The sequence below is a fragment of the Cupressus sempervirens genome, chromosome 5 (genome assembly GCF_028749045.1).
Source record: "Cupressus sempervirens isolate cs-2001-9-10 chromosome 5, ASM2874904v1, whole genome shotgun sequence".
Lineage (NCBI taxonomy): Eukaryota > Viridiplantae > Streptophyta > Pinopsida > Cupressales > Cupressaceae > Cupressus > Cupressus sempervirens.
Window position 1 is genome coordinate 369,039,523 of NC_143122.1, and position 22,747 is coordinate 369,062,269.

Consider the following 22,747-nt stretch of genomic DNA (forward strand, 5'->3'; position numbering starts at 1 on the left):
TAGGAATAGTACTAGTCTTCAAAGTTATAATCCCATCTTCATCCTCTAGCTCATCATCTTCATGTTTGTCATCAGGAGTATCATCAATCTTTTATCCTTTGAAAATGAACTCAAGAATATGTTGGTCATCTTGGAAGACTTGGAAGTTCTTGATTTTTTTAGAATAAATGGGGAAACAACCAATTCAACTAAAAATATATTTAGCTATGTTCTTTCAATAGGTTGCAATGCACTTGCTAAAATGGAAAGGGCATCAGATACCATGTTCTTCTTCCTTGGAATGGACCTTATGTTCAAGGCCTCAAAATCTTCCAACAAGTCCCAAAATATTTTCTAGTATACAAGTAGTCTCCTATCATTGCAAGAGTATATTAATTTCATCTATCTAATGACCAACTAAGAGTCTCCTTCAATTACAAGAGCTCTGAAATCTTTCTCTAATGCAAAGAGAAGTCTACCAATCAAGGATTCATACTCTGCAACATTGTTAGTACATGTAAATTGTAAATGATATGCTACATAAAAAGACCTACCTTTGGGATTAATTAATTCAATGCTTACACTAGCCCTTAATTTTCATTTAGAGTCATCAAACCTAAGTGTCCAAATTGGCTATTCTTTTGGCTTTTTGTACTTGTGCTTATTTGTACATACCTTTTCTTTTACTTGAGTTTTAAAAGACTGTTTCTTTAGAATCCATTGCAATCTTTCATGTGGTAAACTTGGTGAGTTGCCATAGTTTTACTTTGATACAAGAGCCATTTGTTTCTCTTTTTGACTTTGAATATCCCCAATTAATTCTATGATCTTATCAATTTGGGGTTTTGGATGAACAACCACCAAGCTTCAACCTTGTCCTTTTACAAAATGTCTTCTCCTTAGGACTTTGATCATCCTAGGTGGAGAAATGGATAAACCCCAACAATCTAAAGAAGTGTCACTATATGACACATTAGAATCTTCTTTTTCTACTTCATCAATGCCCACAAATTTAGATGTGCATGTAGAACTTGAACACTCATTTTGTACCTCATTTGGAATTTGACCATTTTTGGATTGCATTATCTATGTGAGTACCCTAGCTACTTATTGACAATGTGAGCACTCAAATTCTAAATGACTAACTTTCTTTAACTTGCAGAATCCTAGAAAAAGAAAAATATTTGGGTCTACTTCCTCGCCTAAGCATTGTAAGTTTGTAACCATACTCTCTAAAAATTAAGTGACGAGTTCTTCTTTTGGGGTAGGGATCCCAAATTATTTATATAGATGGTCAGATCTCTTAACTGAAGCTTTGTAGGAGCCTAACTTAGCTTGAAAAAATGCTACCTCATTTGGTGCATTGTATTCTGTGATCATCACCTTCAACTTTGGCTTAGCATCAATCTTGATCTAATTATTTAGTCCCTTCCAAGGTAGCCACAATTGAGTAAAATAAGTTGAGAACCATCCTCTTAAGTACTTTATCCATTCTCTACTTTGTAATAATCTATATGTTTTAGGGATTTCAGCCACATGTATGTCTATAATGTCTTGAATTTAGAGGTCTATAGTTAACTATATTTTAATATCTTTCAATACCTCAACAACTGTCACTTATCTCTTGTCAAGTTGTATCACTATTCAATTTAACAGTTGAGGAGTGACTCCCAACCTTTGAGCTATCAAATGTGGCATGATGTTACAAGAAGCTCTTGAATCTATAAGTCAATTGTGTAGGTTCTTTCCATAAATTATGAGACTGAGCAAGCATGAAGGCACTTCAACCTTGTCTTTATACATGGTAGGCATTTCTTCAAAAGTATTGAGTTGTTGTGATGTTATCTTTTGATGGACTGTGTTTGCATTAGGCATTTTCTTTGCATGATCAAGAATCCTCATCACTGGTTCACTTTGATTAGGAAAATTTTGTAGCATATCAAACATGGACATATTAGCCTTGGTTCTCTTTAGATCTTCAACTACACTATATTTTTCATTTGCCCATATAGGATTCTTCAGGATTGTAGGCACATTCCCTTGATTTTTTTTCCCAACATAGGGTGCTTTGGTAGGTGCTAGATTTTTATTATCTCTTGGATCAGGTGGTGTTAGATGCAAGGCAAGAGGAATCCACTTGATCATAGGTTCCCTTCAGTTATGTAAATTGTGAGTATTTCAATTGTCATTTTGAAAAGCTAGCATCTCTTCTAATTGAGGATTTGATCCTTGACTAAATGGAAAATTGAATTCTTCACTAGTTGGTTTTTCCATTTTAGGATTTTGTGGAGAATCATAAAATTGTAACATCATAGCCTTGTGCTACATAGAAAAATCACCATTATTGCCTTTTGTATTTAGGTTCACATTTTGATTTCATTGAAATATGAGCCACATCATTAGGTACATTTTAATTAGTGTCCTACTAGTTGATGTCCACAAGTTGGATATTGTTGTTATTATTAGTAGGGATGCTTCCATTGTTTGGATGAGTATCCCATTGTCAATCCTTCCTTTGGAAGTCATTGTTGAGATTTGGAGGACTGTAATTATTCCCTACATTGTTATTTTTGCTGAAATTCTTGTTGTAGTTCTAACCATAGTTTTAGTTGTAAGGGGCTATATTCATTCTCTAAAATTTATTGTTCTTCCCTTGTCACAACCTCAAATAGGTTAATTCAAATCTGATATATAGTTCTCTTCATCTAACCAATCTTAGATTCGATGTTATTTTCTACTTCAATGGACTTTGTTTGCTTTTGCTTTAAAAAAAAAGCTTTTAGAGATTCATATCTTGGGTAAGTTATAGCTAGAACTAGTATAGCTCGTGTCTATTATAGCGGGACTAGATTCATTGGAATGAATTGATAGGCATCACTAGTGATCTAGCAAGATATGTTGGTATCATTGTAGTTGCTTGAGCTAGAACCTTCAATCCTTCTCCATTAGGATTAGCTTTCTTGGTAAAGGTAATTTCTTCGTCGAAGACATTTTCTAATGTGTCGATGTTTGTAATAGGTAGCCTTTGTAGAAAGATAGCAGTGAGATGGTCCATGACATTAAGATAAATTCGGATTCTAGCTTCAATTGGTATAGTATAGGGTGTTTCCAATTTGCAGTAAGCCATATGAAAGAGATGATTGAAACATGAAATGGTCTCCGCTAGATCCCTTTTGATTGATATAAACCGATGATGTATCACAACTAGATTGATGAATAATTTGAATTGTATTGGTTAATAGTTTTTCTTTTGTGATATATTGGTTTATACCTTGACTCTTTACTTTCCCAAAGGCTTATGGAAAACATAAAGTTAACAACAGAATGGGTTAGTATAGTAATCTATGAAAGAACCCTAAATTGAAAGGTACAATTCCCTTATGAGTGAAAGATATGAAATGAATTTGTCTTTCAGGTTTTGAAGGTATGCTCGTAATGAGAGAACATAAAAGGAAAAACCAAGTTTCTCAAAACTTTAAACAACCTAGGAAAAGAAGGGGAGAACTATCTCACAATATGAAATCTACTCAAAATAACAATACAAAGAAACGGAAACATGCAGGACCAACTATGAAAAGAGGAAGAAAAGAAAGATAGTGAAATAAATAATTCCCATATTATAGAGTAAGCCAATGTTTTTACAATACTTGGATTGTCTATTCCTCAGCTACTCCCACACCAATTTGCACCTTCCTTATGCAAAGAACTAAACTAAACACATAGACTATAGTGAATAGAAGACATGTGTATAATGAAGAGAGTAAAGAATACAATCTATTGAACAAAGGAAATAAAGCCAAGTTCATTCACATTCATTTAACTTTCAGCATTAACACCTTCATTTCGCAAACTCTACTTAAACTAAATGAACAACAAAACTTAAAATGAACTTAGAGTCTCAAACAGTAGTCCCAATTATAGAGATTTTCCAAAAGTAAATTTTCTCAATCTTATTTACATCTTACAGGATTAAATTTATAGGCCTTCTCAAAATGGATGGTTACATTGAATGATTTCTCAACAGAGCATCTCTAAACAGAAAAATCTAAAAATAGGACAAGCTTGAATCATTTTCTGTTATAGAGATTTAGCAAAGTGGCAATAATGGTGACAAAAGAAAGAAGAGCGAAAGAATGACAAATGTTTGGAGAAGCATCATAATCATCATGCCTTCTTAGAAGTAACTGATTGGTCCCTATATGCTTTCATATCTTTGGTTATTTTATTAAGCACTTCGACACCTAGAATGAGGATATTGTTAGCTCCAATCATCTAGTAATCATGCATTTTTGTAAGTTCATCTATTCTAGCCACCCTTGATTGGAACTTCTCCATTTCTCTTCTGATGACCTCATCCATTGCTGACAGTTCCTAGATCTTAGCCACATGGAAGTTGAGTGGGTCAATGAATTCATCAACAAATGCCAAAGAATTTGGACTTCATCCTTTTGATGTCCACTAACTTTCCATTAGTAGACATAAAGAAATCTATGTGCAAGATCTTTAAATAATGAAAGTACTTGTCAATGATATTTTGCACTAGGCTGTGCACATCCTTGATTTCATTTGTAGATCTCATAGATTTTTCTATGAAAAACTCCAAGGATTGCTTCCAATAGAAAAATGACTCTTAACTAATCTTTAGAATCCCATGAGCAATGGCCACATTGGTCTTCATATCTATCACTTCATGTAGAAAGTCAAATTGCTCTATCAGCTTGTTTGCTACCTTCTATATGGTTGTTTGATGATTTGAGGTAGTCTCTCATATCTTGTGAGTGTCTAGTACCAAGCTCCCTAGATTCTCAACTAGTGGGGGACCCTGAGCCTTTATCTGATCTACCCATGCTTGGCCTACTTGCCCAAATTATCTCTCTTGTTGTAGCTTGAGTAGCAAGTTCTTGTTTTCTTCTGCTCTTAGCTCCTCCAACTTGTCCTAAATCTTTTAATTGGTTTATTTCCACATGTTCACCATGGAGCCATGAATTGGAATGCCAAGATCCAATTTTTTGATTTGGAAATCATCTTTTGATAGCTCATGAAATCTTCCCTCTTTCTAAGGCTTTGCAATCTCAACTAGCATATGTCCAGTTGTCAAATCTATAGACAATGTAGTGATTGTCTTCTACTTCCTAGTCTTCTTTGATGGTTGAGAGGAGATGAATTGGGTGATCAAGTCTTTTGATGGGGCTATGTCCTCGTATCTCCTCTTCTTCTTATCAATGGTCTCTTCGATCCAAGACTCTATAGAGAGCAATTTGATAGAAAATTGTAGTGCAAATGGGTCAAATAGCTTCCTCAAAATCAACAAAGTTGGCTTTCTCTAGGAAGTAATAGGAAAGGGAGATACCTTGGTTAACAAAAGGGCTAATGTATCCCATTGTTGAGATGCTTCCTATTCCTAGCCATCCATGGGATTCATATTGCCATCCAAATTGATGACTTGAATAGGGAAGGATGGCTTAGCCACTAATTTCTCTTGTTCCTTCCCCTTGTCCTTTTCATCTTCCTTCTCTCTCATCTTCCCAATGTTTGGAAGAGAGTGAGCTCCTCAAGTGGGAGTAAGTGGCACATTCTCTTTTGGAGGCTAGACTCCTCCCTGGCCAATGAATTTTGATGGCCCAATAGATATTATTGTAGTGACCAATGTGGTCAAAGCTACAACTAACTAGGCAACTCTAGTTGATACTCCATCTATTGAACTGGCAGCTCTAGTCCTTTTCTTCATCACCTGGGTCCACTCCACCCATTTGTCTATTCTTTTAATTATCCCTCACATGAGAACTTCCATTCTATCAAAGATTGGCTTAGTAGGTGTAGTAGATAGAATAGGTATGTTCTATATCTTCTTGTAAGATGTAGGGTACATGTAGGCTCCTTCATTTGTAAGATCAAAGACATCAACAGAATTGTTATACACTTTTACTTCATCAATAGTTAGCCTTGACCAAAATCTCTCCCAAGTTTGGTACTCATTGAGATACCTAGACTAGAAATCTTCAATATTAGGGACATGCCTATAAGCATACCTCAACTTCAAATGATCCCTTACAGAATTCACTAGATTATATTAAGGCCTAAGCACCTCATAGTCTATCAACTTGATCTTGCTTTCAAAACTCTTTATTGGGTTTTGAGCATCTGATTTGGAGGCACATGAATACAGGCCTACCAAAATAGGGAATGGAATCTTGACAATTTTCTTAACATTTAAACACAAGGTTTTCACCTCCTAAATTTTTCAACATAGCTAGACTAGAATTACCTTGTCCTCCAAATATTTGGACAATCTTTTAGGAAAATTGTCGTAGGCTCCTATTTGCAAATATGAGAAGCTTGGAAACTAAATGAATGAATATCCAAATTGGCTTGTAGCCAAAATTTCCTTGGGTGAGAATCTCCTCATAGGGCAACCTTGCAATTCTCGATACAACCTCATTGTAAAGGCATCATTGATAGCTACATACTCCTCATAGCTCCTTTGTAGTTGTAGATGCAGATAGAACTCATAGATCTTGGTGTGCTCATCATAGTTTTGGATACTTGGGAGACTAGGCCACAAATGGTGTGTTTCCAAAGCATAAATCAAATAGGAGGACATATAGAACTACCTGAATCCTTTGGTAGAATTCAACCAAGAAGTGAGCTCATAACAGATGATCTGTGCCCAATTGATCTTCATATCTTCATCACAAATTTCTTGTACTAGGAAGAATGGTGCTTGATGAACTCAAAAATATTCTCTTTCCCCTTCAATCCAAGGAGAAGTGCACGCATATTCAGAATCACTCACTTTAGATTGGTGCCAAACAATATTTTTGGCATTTTTCTCTTCTTCGAGTAGGTAGTCTACAATGAGGTCCTCTGCATGTCCTCTCATCAGAGGGTCTTTTTCTCATTAAATATGAATGTGGAGGACCCAAAATCAACATCACAATACCTATCATGTATAGGGATGCCAAATGATGACTTCATCAATGCCTCATTAATTGAAAAGAGAATGGATTGATTTGGAAACAAAATTTGCATCATTTCTAAATTGTATCTCTCTATGTGCTCCTTTACTAACTCATGTGCATGAACTACCATTAGGAAGTTGGTTGCCTCTACCAATCCACTCTTTTTGAGTTTTAAAGTGATTGGGTAAATTGGTTGGGAATTTATCCTCCTATGTAGATCACCCAAGTCATAGAACTTGAAGGATGTATCTGCATACTCTTTTAACTCACTTTCCAAGCCAATTAATCTTTTGCAACTAGTAGCTTTGATTTCCATTTGCTATGATTGCACATGATACAATTTTTGATAAATAGATGTTAAATAAACTTGTAGACTAATTTCTTGCAAATCTAATGAAATAGCCTTAAGGAATTGGAACATTGGTGCCACACAAATGAAATTATGTTCGATCAATGATTATATTGGTCGGATTTGCATTCAATTCCATGAGCAACAACTATTTCAACTTTTCATTGATTTGCACTTAAAATATTAAGTTCCCAAAAGCACTCTTACTTTACTTTAAGTAAAATGGTATGACTAAAAGTCATTGAAAAACATAAATACTTAGCTTTGTAGGAAGTTCCTTTCCTTGCTTTAAAATCCAAACTACAGATATTTTTAGCAATATTAACAACTTAGTTTCTCTACAATCCCATTTTCCTTTTATTCTTTATCACAGCATGGGGAGGGATACTTTATCTAGCTTGAGCATTTTGTTCTTCCATTTTCCACTCAAAGGCTTTAACACTGCTTTTCCTTCATAATGGGTTTGCATGTTCAAAACTTACTTTTTTGTAAGTATCTTTTGGCATCTCAAAAGGGTATTCAAAATTTTGGGTAACTTGACTTTGTATTCTCAAAGCCTTCAAAAAAGTAGCCCATTTTGTTACCTTTGGGTAGAAAACTCCTTTCTCAACAACATTTTTTGAATTGAGGCACAAGAAACAATATTCAACTTTTAACTTTGATATGATAGGCTTGAAGAAATATCTTGAGCATGCCATACTAGTTATGAGCCATTAAATCATTATGCTTGTACTATTTGATTATTTGAACTAAGTTTTTGCTCAATTTCATGAGGCTTCAGAAACAAAACAAAATAGTTGCATCTCCAAGAATATACAATAGTAAAACCATAAACCTGTACTTCTTAGCAATATTTGCTCTTATCTCCACATATCTGAATGAAAAACACCCTAGCCTCTATCTCTAGCATCATAAATCCTTGGGCATTGGAAAAATCATACTTATAGCCTCTTAATTGATTTCCATGGCTTCAACCTTCAGATTCACACTTGGTGCAGTTTTCTTGATGGCAGAATCAACTTGGGAGCTTAGATTCTGTGAGATATGAAAAGTGTAAGCACAAGATAGTAGAGAATGAAATTCAAAACACTTACTTCTCATCATGCAATATTACACCACAACCATACCTAAATCATCTAAACCCCATGCACATCAAAAAATTAGGAAACTCACATATAAAGATTAGGTAAATGTATTGCAAAGGGAGACCTGAGAAATGTAGGTAGCAGAGTGCTTTGGGAAAGATGAAAAGTAACCTAAAATAGACTTAGATAACTCTTACTCACTTTAACCAACAATCTCAAGCTTTAAAAGGGTAAGACTAAAACTTGGCAATAACTTGCTCGAGGAACATATTTTCAAAGGTGGCCCAGTTTTGGATAAATCCTGGTGGAAAATTCACATACCAATTAAAGGAAATTTATCCCAAAAAGTAAGAGAATAAATGAAGGACCACATTCTCTTGTTGAACTTGCTTTTGATTGCATATTTCTTTAAAGACTTGGATATGGTCCTCAATTGTTCGTGTTTCTCCATAGATGAACCTTGGGCAAAATTGCTCAGGATTCTTAGGAAGATCATTAAGTACACCTTGCAAGTTAATTGGTGAATCTACTACATTTGCAGAAAAGGCCATCGGAAGGATTTGGTGGAATGATGGGTGCAATTTTTTTTGGAGGTGGAACTAGAGATGATGAAATTTGGAATTGAAGTGGTAGAATTTTTGGCAATCCTTTGACACTATGAGGCTTACAAAAATGACTAAGCTCTAAGAACTCTAGCTCACTATCTAAATATATTAAAGCTCACTAAAACTAAGATCATGGATCAAGATTTTCTAGCTTAAGTCAATTTTGGAAAAAGCACACCTCTACAGAAGAACACTCGCTCAAAATAGCACACCTACACACCTTCTGACAGTTTTGGATGGAAATGTTTTTGAGCTTCTAAAAACTATAAAATTTCAAAATAATAGGTTGTCCACCTCTTTTGAATGGTTTGTGGCCCTCCTTCTAGCACCACTTCTATTGAGCCATCATTTTGTATGATGCTTAATGATAGGAATCCTTTCAAACTCATCACTTGAAAAGCTAATCTAGGATCAACTCCAAGGTTCCTGATGACCTTGAAACCTACCAGAATCTTCTCAATTGAAGATAAATGTGTATGTTCATGAGGAGGCCTTTTCTAGTTCAAAAAATTTAAGATAAGAAGTTTGATCTGCTATTTAAATAGTAACCACAAAAGAGATATATTTTTGGTATTTTCTATTTTAGAATGAATGAAATTTATCGATGCAACTATATGAATTCCTATTTTAACCAAGTGTTAGCAAAGAAAATAACAAAGATAAGATAACGATAGATTAAAGTGAATAGCTTGAAAGGGAAATTCCCAATGAACATAAACCATGGTAACAATGCATCTATGAGTTAAACCATTGAAAATATTAGGTTGGGAACCAATGAAAATAGGAGAAATGCTTCCTCAATTCCACTAATGTAATCTTTGATGGGAACTCAATAATAACCAAAATATGTTTCACTTCTCATCAAATTGTAAGGACATGGAAAGTGTGCTCATGCAAGACAAGGAGTTTTACAAGCCAACTTGGTATGTTAATAGAATTAATTAACACAAGACAAACACTAGAACTAAAAGGCCGTACAATCAAATCAACACAACAAATTGATTGGCTCCATTATTATTCATGAACATACATTCACAAAAATAACACACTCCAGCAAGAATAACTACACTCAAAATGAGAGAACCAATAACATATATTATTGCATCAAAATAACTACCTAGAGTACATATTAAATCCATCTATTTATAAGAAATGCTCTCCTCCCTTTGTGTTAGAAGTGAGAGCTCTTAAAATAAAAACTTATGCTAAAAACTAATAAAATGAATCTAATTATATACAAATTGACTCTCTAAATTGTGCTAAGTAGGTATCCACCCTTTTTTATATCAATTAATGGATGCATGAGCCTTTACATGATTTAAAAAAATGAAAGAAGAAGTAGATAAGAAGAAGGAAGTTGTAAGAGGATCTGAGAGTCACTGGAAGCTCTAAAAATGGAAGCTTGTTTCTTTAAATATTTTTGGGAGTTGAACTATCGTTAAAATATATTTTTGGTGCATGGAATGCTCTCAAATAGAAACTAGAAATTAACTGTCAGTGCACCTTTGAGAATAATGCACCTACGAACCTTGATGACAGGTTCCAAAAATGCAAAATTTCCCAAGTGTCAAAATTGAATTTCTAGCATCTAGGTTTTCTTCCCCTTTATACCAAAATGATGTCTGGATGTTTCCCCTTGAATTTCTTGATTATCTCAATTACTTGGGTAGCCTCTAATAATCCAAAGATCCATATTTATACTTCACAACTTGTTGGTAATTGTTGACTTCTATTTGTGTTGCCTCAAAATCCTCAAGTTTAGTGTCCAACTCCAACATTAACTCTTCAGTCTTGAATGCTTACCTAGTATCTTCATCTGATGAAGCATCTTTGAAGGTTCCTTAGAATTTTTGAACTAGTTATTGCATTGTATTGAGCTTAGCGTTTGACTCATCTTCAAAAATATCAAGGCAAGAAGTGTTGTAATACCATTCTACTTCCAAAATTTTCTCTTGAGTTTGGTCTCTTATTTTCTAAATATTTGCATGCAGATCCTCCATGACTTTATTTTTGGAAGATTTCTTTTCAATCTAATCATCAAGTCTATCCAACTCCTTAGCTATATATACTTCCATGAGAGTATGATACCATTGACCTTTTATTGATTGGAGCACCTGTAGGTTTTTAGCCTAGGTATGTATGCCATCCATCAATCCAAAATCCTGGTTCACTATGGATACTAGCTTATCCTCACTCGATTGAATATGTTGCAACAGGTTCAAGTTCCCTTGTATTATTTTTACACCTCTCTCCCCAAAATTATCCTGCAATTGCTGACATGTCTCCAAAAATGGGTCTAATTATACATTCTTCTTCTCTTTTCTCACTAGTGTTGCAGCAAGAGTGATCTCTAGATTATTTAGTTCTATACACCCACAACTCCATGAAAATAGCCTCTTTGAAGCTTATTTTGCTTCTGTAATATTAGCAACATGGACTCATCTCAGTCCATATGTTTAAACACCTCTTTCATTCCTATAGTGATCATCATTTTCGTTGTATCTATCATGGGCCTTCCCAATATGACCTCCTTGATCTTGTAATCCTTAGGAGTCAATTCCTTAGTGTCAACATGTAGAGGAGGAATAGCTATGTGTGCCAACAAGTTCTAATTTTTGTTCTTCATTATGAAGGCCAACGCTCATACTTCACTCATAGGTGGTTCAACTTACTTGATGGCTTTAACCAACTCTCCCATTCCCTCCTCTGTAGTTAAATCAAGTTGTTTCTTTTTCTAAAACATAACCTCCCTCTTCATGCATGCTAGTGAAGTTCCCATTGGAGACATGCACTTTATTGAAGAGGTGATTTCCACTATAGGCCCTTTTCCTTTATCTTTCCTCTCTGGAGTCTTTTCCCATTTAGAAAGATCACCAGTTGGAGTCTTTATATTTTCTTGGGCTAAGGTCATATCCTATGTATCTGAGGATTTTTTTACACTCTTTACGTATTTTCCCTTCCTCTCATACTTCATTGGATTGTAGTTGTTGGGGCTATGCTTCCTCCATTTCTTGTTCTTCTATTTTTGTAGCCTGAGGAAGTGGTGTTGCTGAGCCTTTTTCCAAGAATGCTAAGTCTTGAGATGGTGGTAGTGGAATTCCTAGATGTCCTTGAGGTAGAGGTGGCATTTGACTCTACTCCTCTCCTAAGGATTCACTCCTAGGGTTATCTCTTATCTTTTCTCTGACCATCTCAATACCCAATGACATAAAGTCAAAATTGGAGAGATTAAAGACATATGTTTCTTGCTCCTCCATATCATCTATCCATTGTTTTTGTTTATCCTATGATGTTGAAATGTGAATAGGCTCCTTTTGAGAAGATGGAGGGGTCAAGGTTGACCTTCCTCTCCTTTCTTTGTCTATTTCTAATGTTGAACAAGTCCTTTGACTTAATGGAACATATTCAAAATTTTCACCCTCTTCTTCTTCTACTTCAACTTCTAGGATTATTTCAAAGACCAATGTGGGTGGAGTGTTCTTCAACTTTGGTCTTCTCCTTTGTGTCCCCACTACAGTTGATTCAATTCTTGCTCTTTTTGGATTGTTAGTGGAGGCTTCTTCCTCTAATGTATATTTTGGACGCACCTATTATTTTTCTTCTTCCTCTTGTTGTACCTTTTCTTGATGTGGAGGAACTTTCTTAGATTCTTGGTCATGGACTTGAGTTGTTTGCTCAGTTTTGGCTCAACTTGTTTAGGATTAACCTATTCTGGTTGAGGATACTGAGCTTGAGCTATTTGCTTCTTACCCTTTTCTAGAGCTCTCTTCCTTTTGACTCCCTTATCAGCTTTGAAATACTCTTGACCTCCTGCTCATGTTGATGCACTATATCTAACCTCACTAGAGATTGAGCTAGGAAGGTTGGTACTAGAACTTTTGTACCTTTACCTTTAATAGGCCATTTTGTGGCTTGAAGAGGAATAACTTGAGAAACTAGATTATGTTTGAAAGGTTTCTTGATTCATTCTTTCATTAATTGTCCATGTGGCAAGCTCTATCATTGATATCTATGTTCTCCTCCCTTCCAATCTCTGCATTTATTTAGTCCTATCATAGATTTTGTCCCTATTGTACAATGGATCTAGGACATCTTTTGTATCTTTCTCAATACCCACTAGTGAGATCTTGACCTTGATCACTTTCTCTACCAGATATAGAATCATCTTATAATAATTCCTAATTCAGATATCATAGTCATCTATAATATTCATCTAGTAGTCTTCCAATGTATCTGCAAGTACAAATTGCTTCCTTGCTAGATGCTACACCATCCCAATGTTGTCGAAGTAAGGGCGAGGGAAGTTGTACTCTTCTAGAGGATATTGGTCCCATTCTAAATCAAAGGTCATTATATCCTACTTATGTTTGACCTCGAAAGCACCGATGGTGATAGGCCACACCCATGTCTTTTGTGTTGTTTCCTCACTCTATCATATGTAGACATGAATTGTCTAGAAATCTCCAACAAAATGAGCCTAGCTCATGGATATCTTAGGACCTTTGTAGGGTTCTCCAATGTACCAGCTACCCTTAGGTAGGTTAATGTTTTGAATTAGATGTAGTATGCCCCGATCTCTATGATCCTAGTTGTTGCTTTTAGTGACATCCTTTTAGCATGTTAATGTAAATAGTTATTCACTATTTACACTTATTTAAGTTTACTTAGGTCAGTGCATTATTTTATTATTTCTTAGGTGAGACACTTAGGAGTTTGTGTACTTTAATGAGTTTTCATGTTGACAACAAAAAAGTAAGAAACTCTAATTCAGCACACAGTGTCTACAATACTGGAGTTTGCATAATTAACTAAGTTGTCTTGTAGACAACACAGTTATTTGCACTCCTATTTTAGCACATGGTGTCTACAACATATTTTTGCATGCTACACCTTTGTAGGCTTATCCTCTCATCATCACACTTACTCTTGTGCTTGATGGAGGATAATCCACTTCTAGTGGACATGTGCCTGGTTGTATGACTTATTAGTATGCTGATTTCTAGGCATTCTAGAAGCATTCCAGAGGCCTTTATATATAGACACTACTAGTGTACTTTCACATTGAATTGAATATCATATTGTCATTCTAATCATACTTTTTTGGTCTACTATTGTGCTTGTGCTTGAGTTCCTTGATCTTGGGTGAATTTTTCCCTAAAGAAAATTCTTATATGGTATCAAAGCTTGAAGGATTTCTCTTCAAATAGTCATTTGAGACCACTCTTGCTTTAGCACCTTGACCTAGATCTAGAGTATCACAGTCATTGGGAGTGTCTAGAACCAAAGTAGACCTCACAATTGTGTCTAGAATGTTGATTCGGTTAAAATTGACCATAAATTCACCTATATTAGGCCAAATTCAATTTTGACAATTTTTTTTTGTGAACTAGCACCCAAAGGCCTGATTTGCAAGTACAATATGATCTTTTATTAGATTTGCAAATTTTATTTTCAAATCTGCATTTATTTCTCTGTAATATTTCATCTACAATTTTTCAAAAAGAAATTTTAGCCCTATAAGGCTTGCAGAGAATTTTTTTTTGTAGGAACTAGGCAGTGACACCCTAGCCCCTGCAAGCTGAATATTCCTTCATTAGTCCGGCAAACATATTTACAAATTCTAGCCATAAAGTTCTGGCCCCTACTCACCAATGAGTAGCATCAACCAGAAAATAGCCCACTCTCTGGCTACCTCATGTTTACTACCCTCTATAGTATTGAGGGTTTTAAATAATTTTTTTTGTGCCTTGCACATGCATGTGGGATAATCCACATATCCCCCGGTAGCCATTTTTTCCTCAACTCCTAGCACTAGTTTGATTTTTTGGCTCCCACGGTTTAATACTCTAACATAGGCATAGTGATTCTAACCCCCGACACCAAAAAATTTATGTCAGCCGTTAAATTGACTCTAGCACACCCAACACTCTTAGCACCACATGGCACAACCTGAGCTACCCACACAACATCCATCTAAAACCCTCTACAATGCCCTATCATTGATACTTCGACCTCTACAGTCAGACACACAACAAAAACTCTTCTTGCCATGTGTGCTTTGTAGGGCACTACCACATAAGCATACACTACATAATCCAAACACACTCAGTTAGTCCACATGTTACTACTAGCTCAGATAGTACACATCAGCGCTAAAGTGACAACTCAGCCTCCATTTCAACATTGCACACACATAATTTTTATGTGCCATGTATACATTTGTACCTCATTGACATCATTTCCATATAGATGATGTCATCTTGATGTCATTTCCATGTTAGTAGGAGTCCAAATTTTTCACTAACGTCAACATTTCATGGTAAGAAATTTGATGATTGTCTGACTATCATTCCCATGCACTTTTGAACTGTTGTGATGGCCATTTGACTATCAAATTTAACCTCATAGTTTGCTACCCAAACCCCACCTCAGATGTAGTTTTGAGTTGACAGTCTCTCTTTGGGAGGTCATAAATCAGTCATGCAAACTCCAAATTAGGTGCAATTTTTTTAATTTTGGGTAGAATTTCTTGATCTTTTTAGTGGTGCTATTCTTTTCTAGTTTTGGTGCATAGATTTGTCAAAAATTGCATTTTTGGCAACTATATCTATTTAATCCTACATTTTGCAACTTGAAACGCTCCATATGGGCTCATTTGGACTTGAAAATAGGTTCCATGTATTTTGAAAGTGCCTAATTTCTTGTCTACATTCTAGATCTGCAATCAGATTATAGGGTTGTGTGGAAAAAATTATCACTTTCAAACTTAGGGCCTTTTCTGCAATGTATTTCTTTAATTACTTTTCAAAATTGTTGTACATCTGAGCCACAGTTCTTAGTGATAGATTTGAGCCTCAAAAGGTAGTTGTAAACAAAAAAAATCAAAATTCCACTTTGTACATTTTGACAAGTGGTCTATTGTACATGCACTAGATATAAAGTGTCAAAAGCATCTTTTTTGGGGGGGGGTTGTTTGATTGAGTGAATAGGAGGGGTGTGTATTGTGTTCTTGTGTCTCTCTTTTGTGTTCTTTTACTTTTCTATATCATGGGTTCAACTAAAGGTCCACTTCTAACTTCACATAATTATTCTACATAGAAAGATATTGTATGGAGTAGATTGATGGAAAAAGGTTTAAATCTTTACGTTGATGGTACAATCCCCAAACCTACTAATGCTACACCACTTTTTGATTGGAAAATTAAATACCAATAGGCTTTAGGAATTATCAAGATTTGTGTACATAGAGATCTATTTTACCACATTTCTAGTTTCAAGGAAGCCAAACGTACTTGGGACAAAATTGAAGCATTGTATAGTAAGGTGGTTGAGGAAAAGGGATTCCAGATTGAGGACAATCTACTTCTATTGGATCCTAAGAATTTTGACACAATTCAAGATTATATCAACAAAGCCAATGAGTTTAGAGAACTACTTAAAGATTGTGGTAATCTAATGAAGGATGATAAGGTGATTCATCACATCCTGAAGAGGCTACCTTCAGAGTATGCTTCCTTTGTTTTGAGTTACAATAGTCATATGTTGACTATGGGAAGTTCTTTCCAAAAGCCTACATTTGATGCATCTGTAGAAATGTTGATTTTTGAACAAACCAAGTTGATAGATATAGGATTTATCACATCATCAAAGACCAAAGCATTGGTTACTAGTGATGAGAACCAATCAAGTCAAAGTGGAAAAAGTCCCAACAACAACAAGAAAAAGCAGTGGAAGAAAAAATCACAATCTAAAACACAACAATCTTCCTCCTCATAGCAAGGTAATAAATCTTCCAACAAGAAGGGAAATAATGATAAGAAAAACAAACTGTTTTGTGCATATTGTAAGAAACTAAATCATGACGAGCATCATGGCTATAGAACCAGAATCAGTGTGCAAAGAACATTAACAAATAAAGTAAACATTCACAAACCAAAAACTAAATTCACATATATGCTTAGACAAAGAAAGCAAACAAGAAGTGCAAACCTCACAAGAGAAAACAATCCATGCTTTCTTGATTCTGTAGATGTGTCCTTTTGCTGTGGATGTATGCTCAAGATGCTCAAAAGTTGCTTCAATGGAGATGGGTAATGGAAAATTGGTAGCTTTGTGAGCTCTCAATTTGGCATTATAAGGGTAATATTGATGGCTTTGGTTCTCAAAATAGCATGGTAACTTTAGCTCAAAGATTGTTGATGAAATGGCTTGGGATGGGATTCAATTTATAGGCTAAGGGGTAGAGGGATGGAGGGCTTAGATGCAAGGATGGATGAAGGCTTAAGGAGGGCTAAGATGCACTCAAAGGGGAGCACATGGATTGTGCTTGTTTAGCACCAATGGGAAGGTGACACTTGTCACAAGGAGGATGAGTGTGAGAGGGTAGGGTAAAGGGTTGGTTAAAGTCATGATGAGTGGGGTTGAGTATGTAAGAGGGATGTAAGAGGAATGAGTGTGGAAGAGGGAAGAGTGTGGAAGATGGGTGTAAGAGTCATGAGTGGGCTTGTAAGAGTCTTTATGTTTTGTAAGAGCACTCATGACTTAGTGGTTGGGTTTTTTTGAGGGGAGACTTTGGTTTGGATTAGGAAAGTCTTAAACTTGTTTAAGGAATGTGACAACATTAGGGGGTGGATTAGGCTTGGGTTTAGGATTAGATTAGGGATGTTAGAGATGTGCAAGTGGATGGTATTAATGAGGGTGGGTGAGTTAGTGGCTAACCTTGGTTAGTATGGGTGGATGGGGTGGATTAGGCTAAATGGAGGATTAGAGATAGGTTAGGGATTTTTGAATTTGAGGATTTCATTTATCAAATAGATTTATTTAATAAATGGGGATTTTTGGAATTAGATAGAAGAATAGGATTTAATTGATAAATAATAGATTATTTGATTTATCAATTAGGACTATAGATGATTAATTAAATTAATCAACTAGGGGATGACAAAGGATTAATTAAATAGAAATTTAATTAATAATGCCCTTTTTAGATAACTAAATAGGATTACTAAAATAGTGTAATCAAATTTAGGTGTCTACATTTTGCCCCTCTTTGACATAGTGTTGAGACAGCACTATTTCAAAGAAGTTTGAATGAAGACAACACGAGGAAGATGTTTTAGCAACAAGGTTGCCCCAGTCTCGAATAAGAAGAGGAGAGACTAGACTTAGATGATGCCCCCTCAAGAAGGCGGCGGGGAGAGAAATGAGGGTCGACAAATTTTTGAAAAATACAAGAAATTGAGACGAGCTGAGACGCAGGTTGGCAAAGGGGCTGAATTAGCTCAAACTCTCACTACGGGAGAATGATAAAGGGAAATCAGAGGCACAATAGTAAAGCAAGCTTAAGACTTTCCAGGATTGGGGGGGGGGAGATGGAGGAGCGGAGTGCTATAAAAGGAATCCATGATAGGGAGATGGATGATAGAATGATAAAGCTGATGCAACAGGATTTCAAAGAGTCAGATTGGCGGAAGATGGGTTTCGGGGATCCCTAGGACTAGGATTGTGGATCTCGAAAGATGAGGCTTGGTGGATTGATTTGATTGGTGGATCCCTAAAGCTAAGCGTGATTCAAAGAGATACTGATGCATAAGCTGGGGTAGGAGCGACAGATGTAGGATATGGATGGGGGATAATGGAGATGAAGGGAATCCATTGAAGCTTTTTGAGCGGGGGAATACTTCAAAGAGAAGTACCACCATGTAGTTGAGCACTAGATTTGCTATAAGACTGTTGGTTAATTGCCAGGGTTACCAAGAACATCAAGGCCTTTTTAACAATCATCTAGAGGACTGATGAACTGACTCAAAACAAACACACAAGGATTGCCCTAGTATCACACATTAATCCCAGAGGAAGCAGCGTGGAAACGACACTAGGTAACCCACAAGCAGAAAAAGAAAACAAGCAAAAGACCTAATCAAGACCTTACGCTCTAATTGCCCCATTCGCAGCATACCATGATATGGAAGATCATGGCAACCTTGAGGAGGGAACAAGGAGATTGCTTGGAAAAGATATTTCAAGACCCAAAAGGGAAGATCCCAAATCAAAAGAAAGTGAAAATCCAAAAGAGAACTATTTGCCAACGAGATGGGTAGGACGAGGTACTAACGGACCAAGATTAGACATGAGGAAAGCTATATCCTGCAAGGACCTATCGGAGAGCACCTAAGCTGATGGATCGGGATGAGTGATGCATCTGGCAAGCTGAATTAAGAAGGATAACACTTTGGTGACAGGAGATCTAGCTAAAGGATGCATTGGAATATCTAACCAAGGTGTGCGATGTGTGCAAGATGTTGACCAAGGATGAACTAACACGAAAGCCGGATAGATACAATGATACTAAGCTAAAGAGGATGTACAAGCTGACAGACCAAGATATGTTACAAATGTACAAGTTTGTTCATGTTTTGGTTTTTTGTGAGATGGAAATGTTTGTGAAGGATGGGATGTCTATAATAGTTGATAGGTGGATTGGTAGATGGTTTGTGAAAAGCTTAAGGAAAATGGGATTCTGTGTGTGCATGTGATAGGATACACGCTAGGATACAAGATTATTTACAAGCTGGAATATGGTACAAGCTTTGGACAAGATTTGGATATATACAAGGTATGGTACAAGATTTACAAGGTATAATACAAGCTTTGGTACAAGATTTACAAGTTGTACAGGAGGTATTGACAAGCTCCATCAGATTTTGGATATTTGATTGGAACACCAAGGGAACAAGCAGGTGTTTTATGGGATGGTGGGTGGATGGATGAGGGATAGGATAGTGATAGATAATGTATTAGTCTTTAGCACACAAGGCGCCTGAATTACTAGGTTTTCACCAAGGTACCTATCCGTGGCGCTTGAATTGCCAAGTTTTCACCATTGGACGCTTATTTCTCTTTACTATTTTTTTCTTGTATTTTTCAAAAGCTGGGTATACCAAGGATCTTCAAGCATAGAAATTCTTGAGATGAATGATGTTAGTGGGATCATTCAAGAGTTCTCCTTGTGGTGTAGATAATTGATAGGCTCCGGAGCCAAAGGAGGCAGTAACCACATAGGGACCAAGCCATGTAGGTTCAAACTTGCCTTTCTTTTCTTGATCTGCTTGGACTTTCATATTTTCTTTGAGGACCATGTCACCTGGCTGAAAGTGTCGTGGGAGCACCTTCTTGTTGAAATTCCTTTTGAGACGAGTTTGATAGACTCTGAGATGGTCATAGGCTTGTTGTCTCTTCTCGTCTAAGAGATCTAGCTGGGTGAGTCGAGCTACTCTGTATTCTTCATCTGAGATTTGCCCTCGCAAAGATATGCGTAGTGAGGGAAGTTCAACTTCTATAGGTAATACCGCTTCGACACCATAGACTAGGGAGTATGGAGTTGTGCTTGTGGATGTATGGAAGGAAGTTCGATAGGCCCATAGAGCCAGATTTATTTGAAGGTGCCAATCACGGCCGGAATCATTGACAACTTTCTTTAGAATTTTGAGGAGGGTTTTATTAGTTGCCTCTGCCTGGCCGTTACCTTGTGGGAAATATGGGCTAGAAAAGCGGTGATGGATTTGGAGGGAAGTGCATAATTCTTCCATGTTGAGATTTTCAAAGTTACCTCCGTGGTCAGTGAAGATGGTGGATGGGATGCCGAAGCGGCAAACAATGTGGTACAAGATGAACTTGGAGACTTGGACTCCTGTAGCTGAGACTAGGGGGACTGCTTCCACCCACTTAGTGAAATAGTCTGTAGCTGTTATTATCCATTTATGTCCATCAGATGAGAGAGGGGTGATAGTTCCAACTAGATCAAGGCCCCAACAAGTGAAAGGCCAAGGTGGTGCAATAGGCTATAGATCCTGTGCTGGAGCGTGCACAAGATTTGCATGCTGCTGACATGGGAGACACTTTTTGACAAAGTCACAAGAGTCTTCTTCAATGGTAGGCCAATAGTAGCCTGCTCTAAGGATTTGTTGTGCTAGGACAATACCACTCGTGTGGGCACCACAAAGTCTGGAATGTACTTCTTTTAATGCCATCGCGACCTCATTTTCATCTAAACATCGAGAGAGAGTGTTGTGATAACCCCGACGATATAGGGTATTGGCTATGATAACATAGCAGGATGATTTTCGGATGAGGTTCTAGCGTTGGGTACGTGTGAGGTGAGGGGATATGATACCATCATTAAGGTAAGCGTGAATTTCATGGTACCAAGGGGATTGGGGACCAACCAAGATACAAACACGGTTTGAATCCTCATTCGCATAGGCAGGTGTGAGGAGCTGCTCAACTAAAAACTCATACTGCGTAGCTTCTTGGGGAATTTCCAAGAGCGAGCCGATAGTGGCCATGGCATCTGCTGCCTTGTTCTGCATTCGAGGCACTTGTGTAAATTGAAGCTTTGTAAAATGCTGGGTCAGCTGATCAACTAGCTCTTTGTAGGGTAATAGCTTTTCATCTTTGGTTTGATATTCATTTAAGACTTGTTTGATGATGAGTTGGGAATCACCAAAGACTTGTAACTCGGTGATATTCCATTCTGCAGCTATCTTTAATCCTGCTATAAGAGCTTCATATTCTGCTATATTATTGGTGCTAGGGAATTGTAGCTTGAAGGCTTTTGGAATGTAATCTCCTTGAGGTGTAACTAATAATATTCCTGCCCCTGATCCATGAGAGGTGTATGAGCCATCAAAATAAAGCTTCCATGGGGGCTGTTCTTCAATTAGGCAGATATGCTCATCTAGAAATTCTGTGAGCAAAGGATATGCATCTACTAGAGGTGCATCAGCTAGGTGATCTGCTATAGCTTTCCCTTTGATTGCCTTGCGTTCCACATACTGGATGTCAAACTCACTTAGTAGCATAACCCATTTGGCCAAACGGCCTGTAAGTACTGTTCTGGAGAGCATATACTTGAGAGGGTCAATCTTGGAGACTAGTTCGATGGTATGACTTAGCATGTAGTGGCGAAGCTTTTGAGTTGAGAAAACAACTACCAAACAAGCTTTTTCCATAGGAGTGTAATTGAGTTCATAACCAACTAGGGTTCTACTGATATAGTAGATGGCTCTCTCTCTGCTATAATCATCATGTTGTGCTAGAAGTGCCCCTAGAGCAGTAGGTGTTTCTGATATATACAAGATCAAGGGACGACCAGGAACTGGTGGAACCAAGATAGGGGGATTGGTGAGATACTGCTTGAGCTGATCAAAGCTGCGCTGACATAAAAGATCCCACTTGAAGTTCTCATTCTTCTTTAGCAAGTGTGAAAATGGTGTACACTTATCTGCAAGTTGGGAGATGAAGCGCCAGACAGATTGAAGTTTTCCCTGAAGAGAGCGAAGCTGTCGTAGTGTCTGGGGAGGAGGCATGTCTAAGATAGCCTTGACCTTTTTGGGGTCGATCTCTATACCCCGTTTAGAAACTATGAAGCCTAGAAGCTTGCCAGATGTGACCCCAAAGACACACTTCTTGGGATTTAGCATGAGATAATATTGGGCCAACCTATCAAAGACTTTTTCCAGGTCAGCAAGATGATCCATGAAGGTGTGAGATTTGACCAGGATATCGTCCACATAATCTTCCAAAATGCTATGGATAAGATCATGGAAAATGGTTGTCATAGCTCTTTGATAGGTAGCCCCAGCATTCTTTAGGCCAAAAGGCATCATGGTGTAGCAAAAGGTTCCCCAGGGGGTAGTGAATGATGTCTTATGCTAATCCTCTTCTGCAATCTTGATCTGATTATACCCAAAAAATCCATCCATAAGGGAC